Source organism: Aphelocoma coerulescens, chromosome 1 (assembly GCF_041296385.1).
Source record: "Aphelocoma coerulescens isolate FSJ_1873_10779 chromosome 1, UR_Acoe_1.0, whole genome shotgun sequence".
Classification (NCBI taxonomy): Eukaryota; Metazoa; Chordata; class Aves; order Passeriformes; family Corvidae; genus Aphelocoma; species Aphelocoma coerulescens.
The window spans coordinates 5309379-5316280 of record NC_091013.1 but is presented as its reverse complement, the minus strand read 5'-3'; the positions used below and the strand labels follow the sequence as shown (position 1 = coordinate 5316280).

General features: G+C 49.5%; 1 long non-coding RNA gene across 1 annotated transcript; it reads right to left on the bottom strand.

Annotated features, from left to right (window-relative positions):
- Window positions 1-4435: 4435 nt before the first annotated feature.
- LOC138117723 (uncharacterized) lies at window positions 4436-6482 on the bottom strand. Its single transcript, XR_011154831.1, has 3 exons — window positions 6394-6482; window positions 5713-5799; window positions 4436-5539 (listed from the first exon to the last, which is right to left on the bottom strand). It is a non-coding gene; the product is annotated as an uncharacterized lncRNA (long non-coding RNA).
- Between the last annotated feature and the right edge of the window lie 420 nt (window positions 6483-6902).

Below are 6902 nucleotides of genomic sequence, written 5' to 3'. Positions count from 1 at the left end.
GGCTCAGCCTTCACGGGTCACCAGGCACAAGGCTGTTCCTCAGCTTCCTCCAGCCTGGGAGCACCTGGTCCTTCCTTGTGCCCCGGCTCTCCTCATTTCTCCTCTCCTCCCCTCTGAGCTGTTCAGCCCCACAGGTGAGTGATCCATGCTCTGGGATGGACGTGGAGCCTCTCCCAGGGGAGGGATGTGTGCAGCTTCCCTGGCTGAGGGCCTGGGTTCAGGACCTGCCACCCATCCCATTAGCAACAGCGTCCTTTGGGCAGGCAGGGATGTCAGGGCTGTCTGGGCAAATTAAAATCAGTTCATTCTTTGCTGTCACATCAGCTCCTGCTTTGCCTTCTCAATTTTCCTACTTGGCTCCTGTTGGCAGTGGAGCCCTTGAAGTAAGAGAGACATTGCAGAAGTTTTCCAGAAGGAAGACTTCAGATTGCTGTAGGTGGAAACTGCATTTCTCAGGATAAAGAGTTTGATTTTTCCCCTCATCTCTACTACATTGGGCTTGTTGTCATTTATCCAGTTATTTATACTGTTACTATTACTATTGCTACTGCTATTGCTTTTTACTGTATTTTTATTATTTTACTCCAATTAAGCTGGGCTATGAGCTGAGAAAGCACTAGAGGATATCTCCTGTCTGCCTGTAGTCACCCCAGGAGTTACAGATGTAGGACTCTGCATTTGGGGAGAGAAGGGTCTGTCTCAAGACACAGAAATGACTCTTGAAGGTGGTCCTGTTGTGTGGTTTTGGATATTCCTGACCAATGATGGTGGTGGGGGCATCTGACTCAGTTACCCAAATGACCTCTGTCATTCCAGTACTGATGAGGTGGATCAAACCCTGGATGTGGATCCCACCTCACACTGCAGTGTTTGCCATCTGGATCTACACGTGGATTGCACCATATATCAGGCATTAGCAGAGAAAATCTGAGGAACTGGCTGCTTTCAGACACCCTCTGGGGAAAAAAAATCCATCTCTTTTGCAAAGCAGAAAATGTTACCACCCTTTATAAAGGTGTGGAGCAGGGGGCCACTCTCACTCTTGTCTCCCTGCTCTCTTTTGGGCCAGAGCAACAGCCCCAAATCAGCTAGGAAGGGACCTTTCTCCATGAAGTTTCTGGCTCAGTGGAGAGCAGGAATAACTGGGTATTTTATGGACCACTCCTTCCCCTTCTGCTGCCTCCTGGGGTGTGCTGGACCAGGGTGTCACGGCCACCACGTCCCACAGACACTCCCACTGCTCCCAGGACTGTTCCAAGGTTAAATCCTCCTTGACTTAAATTTCCTTCCACTGCAAACATTTCCTTGAATTAATAGTTTCTCAACAATAGATAATCAAAACACTTGCCTGTATTTTATTGTTAAATAAACCAGGTGAGGGTCAAAAGCAGATAGAAAACAGACTGATTAATGAAAGAGGGTGCTGGGGAGTTTTTTTTAACTTTCAACAGATGGAAAAACAATTAATTTTTGGTCTGATTCTGTTGTTTTGATGTATTCTTCATGGGAATCCTTAGAAAGGCTTCCAATAACTTGTGTCCCCAGTCAAAAGTGCAGCTGGGAAAGAGGCCACAGCCCAGCACAGTGCAGGAGGGCCAGCAGGGCTCTCCGGGGAGGAGGAGAGGGATGGGATGTGTCAGACAGCTGAAGCAAAGCAGGAACCTTCATTTGTTTCAAATACCTTCTCTAAACAAGTAAGAGGATCGTGGGCAGGGACACAAAAGGAATCTCTCTCTCTTTCTCTCTCTCTGGTCAAATCCTAAGGACTTTAACCTCTACCTGCCCAAATGTCACCTGGAAAGTTTTGTCTCAGCAAAGGGCAGGCAGAGCCCTGGGCCCCAGCATTCTGGCCCCACTGCAGCAGCACATCAGCACCCAGCCTGGCAGAGGCTCCAGACCCACATGGCAGATGTCCACAGCGGAGTGTGGCCCGTCCTTGGCTTGATAGTGGGAGCTGGGTTTTGACTGGGAGCCTCCACGTGCAGTTGTACACATGCTTAGGGTGGGTTGAGGTGCCCAGAGTTTCATTTGGAAGCCCCAAATGTGCATATTTTGCCTGCCCTGATTTCAGTGGAGAATAATTTCCGAGCACAGGTGCTTTCAAACTGGAAATATTTTTTCCAGATTGCTCCAGCCAGACACTGTCACCCAGCAGAGTGGGAGCGAGAGAAAACAGAGAGCAGGGGCTGCCTGGCTTCTCCAAAAATTGTCTGGCTCTAACTTCTGCCCTTCCTCAGAGAAAAGACAAGCCCTGATTTTAGTCTGCTTAAACTCACTTACCTTCACTGAGTTGACCTTGCCCATGACCCTGAGCCAGAGGAATCTCTGGGCTCTCCCACATGATATTTGTGCCCACAAACACCTGGATTAAGTGACCTGTGTCAAACACAAACCGACAGCAACGTGGTTTGCTCAGCACTGCCCCGTGGCCATGTACTGCACCCTTCCCAAAAGGAGGAGGCGTTCAACAGGCAAAAAACACCTGTGGATGCACTGGCAGAGCTTTGCAGTGCCAAACCTGGACGGCCAGGGATGGAAACGCCCTGGTCCCTCCTGCATGTGCAGTCCAAGAAGCAGCATCTGCTCCCAGCTCCCAATGGCTTGTGACAGGAGCTGGGCTCGTGCCCCCGAGCCAGGGTCAGCGCTGTTTTTCTTTCCCAAAGAGCACACGCTGGCTGCTGAGCGGTCACAGATTTGCAGTACCAGGAATCAGGGGCATTTTTTAATGTGAACACAATGTTATCTCATTATGTGTGCTCTCAGGGCACCGCAGCGTGAGGGAAGCAATGGAAACGTCTCTGCCCTCAGGGCAAGGCGATTTTCAAACTGGGACAAGAAAAGAGTTGTCCTGGGAGGAAGCCAGCAGAAGGGATTGCTGGCCAAGGGAGAAGCTTTAGTCCTCTAAAGTCTCTCCAAAATCCCATTGGCAAAGCTGGGTTACACCATGGAGAAACAAACATACCCGTTTTCAGATGAGCTGCAGCACCCAGAGCTGCACACAGCGCAGGCAGTGGGCACTGGGACTTGGCACATCCCTCACATTTCACTCTGCCTCAGTCACAAAGCTCTGGACCTTCAGCCTGGCTTGACCCAAGGCATCATTGCTTTCCTGAGAACCAGAGAGATTTCTGAAACTTGGCCTAGGCTCATGTGATTCTTACCTCAGGGTTACTTTACAATCCTTTGGTAAGGCACCTCAGGGTTGGAAACTGGACCCGAAATCTGGGGACTCCTGAAGGCACGGCTCAAAGCAGAAACAAAACCTTCAGCCTGTCCACTGGAAAACTCCCACCAAGACCTAAGGCTGCCCTGTGGAAACTCAATAACTAAAGTCTTTTCTATGCTAAAGCCACAATGCAGATAAATGACCTGTGTTGCTTTAAAAAATGAAAATATTTTATCCCTTTAAATTAAAAGGCAGGGATCTATCTTTGCCTATCAGTGAAAAGCATCCTACTGTCTATTTTAGCTGGCAGATTTGCTGCCAGAAAGGAAATGAGAATATTATCCCTAATGAGTCTTCTCATAATGGTAATTTTCCAAAAGAGGTACCAATTCTAGGTTTGTGTCAACAGTCCCACATCTGCAAGACTTGGAATAAACCTCCCAAGCCTGTTACAGTATGCAGGCTGGCTCCTCCACAGTCGATGTGGTAATGTCTTGTCAGAGCAGCAATTCCTGTTTTAATACTGATATAGATCCTTCCCGTGTGTGTACAAACACAACTAAGTCCACACTGCCTCTGGTCTCCTCTAAAACAACCAGTCTAACCCACATTTCTCTTCCCCACTGATCTCTTGACTCTTTGCCACATTCAGGCTGCCCCCAGGGATGGCATCCTGCCTCATTTCTTGGAGGCCCCTTATTTTAAGTCATTTGACTCCTGTCTGCCAAAGCGATTTGAGGGAATTAAAGCAACATCTCCAGAGGTCTCTCTGGCCTCTGTGGGGAAGCACAAGCCCACGATGTTCCCTCACATCTGCAAGAGGGCCAAATCATCCACCTGCCTCCTTCTGGATCTTGGCAGAACACAGCCCTGATCAAATATCCCTGTGGCTTTCAGGCTTTGAAAAGCCAAGATTTATCTCCTTCTAAGCCTGTCTCCAGGAATGGCTGGGATGTGTCAGAAGTCTTTGATCCTTGTACTTTGTGGCAAGTGAGATGTGCTGGTTTTGGCCAGGGTAGAGTTAATTTTCTTCGCAGTGGCTGGTGTGGGGCTGTGTTTGGGTTTGTGCTGAGGCAGTGTTGATAGCACAGGGGTGTTTCAGCTGCTGCTGAGCAGCTCTCACACAGGGCCGAGGCCTTTTCTGCCCCTCAGCCCAGCGAGGGGACACAGCCAGGGGTGTCCCACACCATATGGGGCCATGCTCAGGATATAGAGCTGGGGGGAGAAGGAGGAAGGGGAGAATGTTTGGAGTGATTAATTTGTCTTCCCAAGTCACTGTTAGCTGTGATGGAGCCCTGCTGCCTGGGGATGGCTGAACACCCATGGCTGCCTGCCTATGGCAAGTGGGGAATGAATTTTGTGTTTTGCTTTGCTTGAGTGTGAGGCTTTTGCTTTACCTGTGAAACTGTTTTTATCTCAATCCATGGGTCTTTTCACTTTTCCAACTGTCCCCCCTATCCCACCGGAGGGGAGAGAGCAAGGGGCTAACTTGGGCTCATTTTCCAGCTGGGACTAAACCACAGAAAGTGGAAAAACAAGAACAAAAGTCTGCAAACTACTTCCACTGTTTTCAATTTGTGTTTGGTAAGATTTTTGCAAAACCATCTCCGTGCTGGGCCTTTGCACAAAAAAGCTGTGTTTAGCTGAATGCCTCATTGGCTCAGCTGGTCTAGGTTTGATCCTTTCCTCCTTTTCTGAAGTGTATGTGTGTTAAAAAACTAAGAAATTCTTGGGGGGTACCCAGAAATTTGGAGGTCCTATAGAACCCCACGTGGAGAAGGATGTCTGAAATATGGTAACACTGTAATGATAACGGTGTGCAGCTGAACAGGGCAGGAATTTAACACACACTGAAGTAGAAATTCCAGCCATGGAATACACACTGAGCATACATTCCATTGGCTTGTTTATCCCAGCGTGCAAAGACCCTGGAAATCTATCCCATACTGCCCCCTCTCTCTGCCTTGGTTCCCCAAGAGTTGGTGTCCAGGTGGTCACTCAGAAGATACTGAGCCAGCCTCAGACCAAAGAGGGAAGGCACCTTTCCTATGGGAATCTCTGCTTTAAACTTCCAAGGCAAAAAGAGATTCAAGAAAAAACTGGCAGCCCAAAGTCAGGCTCTCCATAGGGATGGGAATCCCAGACCAAGGGGCTGCACAATGGCCCAAGGGCTCCAGATCCGCCCTTGCCCACATTGCACTGGCACACCTGGCTCTGCACATGTTTGGAAAACGCTCTCAGGCACTGGTGGGATTCCTGGGGCTGTCTCATGCAGGGCCAGGAGTTGGGCTGGGATGATTCTCGTGGGTCCCTTCCAGCTTGGGATAGTCTGTGGTCAATGCAGAGGTGAATTTCTTGTAGCTCATCAGGAGCCTGTAAAACGAGTGAGCGAAAGCTGAAGGGTTTTAGGGATTCACAGATCTGTCAGACAAGCCACGGCCAAGTCTCAAGCAAACCTGAGCCATGCCTTTCACTTGGGAAGCTCAGGGTAGCCTTAGACTCTGATGGAGCTTGACACCACAGAGGCATTACAAGTACAAACCCACCAGGCTGCCTTCAGAGCCTTCCAGGACCAGAGACTATCCAAGCCCATTTCCCAGTCCAGACTTGTTTCTCTGCTGCAGGAAACAATGCTGCAATACGAATAAAAATGCAATAAAGTTCAATGCCAGACCTGATAAGTGGAGAAGAGTGATTTATTTTTAAACAAAATGAAAGTCACTCCCTCATACTATCACAGTCACATAACCCTAAGCACTGAGGAGGAGGAGGAGTTTGTATCCACCTGATCTGGCCACGATTCCTCATGCTGGCACAGAGGACCAGGAGCACTGGCTGCCCAGTCCTCACAAGTCCCCCAAGTGACACTGTCCAGGTTCAGAGATGCTGTTTTTCACTCATCAGGCGCTGACAATGATGAGTCTCTCCATCCTGCCACACCTCCCCGTGAGTCATCACAATTTTGTCTCCTGAGTCCTTTGTCTCCTGATCTGGGTGTTCTGAGGAGCTGTCCCTAGATGTACCTCTCAAAGACCTGACAGTCCAGGTGCCACCAACCCTAACCCTAACCCTAACCATCCCTCCTGTCCCCCTCCTGCCAGTTGCTCCTTCGGGAGTTTGGCATACCAATATTCCCACTCCTTCTCCTTTTGTACCAATCTTCACATCTCTGCCACAACTTCCTCTACCACCACATGGGCTCTGCATGAGTCTGTGCTTGGGCACACCTTTCATCTGAGCTCCAGGATGCTACCCAGAGGGAGAGCCTGGCACTCACTCAATCCACAAGGAAGGTTTCAAGGCACTCAGATGAGGAGCAAAGTCATCCAGCAGGTCTTCTGAACTCAGGACTTCCTGAGCAGGAGGTGAGTGCTTTGGATAAGATTCATCCACTCAGATGTAGACACTTAAAATTAATTATCTCCTCCTGATCTTCCTGGCCAAAGGACAGCCCATCCTGGGAGCAGTACCTCCCTTCCTGGTGGAGATGGCTAGGAATGGGTTAGCTGGAGTGTGTCCTTGGAACAGCTACTCCTATCCACTGCCTGCCCAGGGAGAAAAGGACAGCGAGCTCAGACTGAGATGCCTACCCTAGGCCTCCAAAGTTAGGACAGCTGAATCCTATCCTTGCAGCCCAGAGAAGAGTAACTAATAGGGGTGGGAAATGTATGGCGGGGCTTGCCATCCACAACCTGACCCCAAATCCTTTCTCAGCTGCTCATTGCATGCGAGTTTG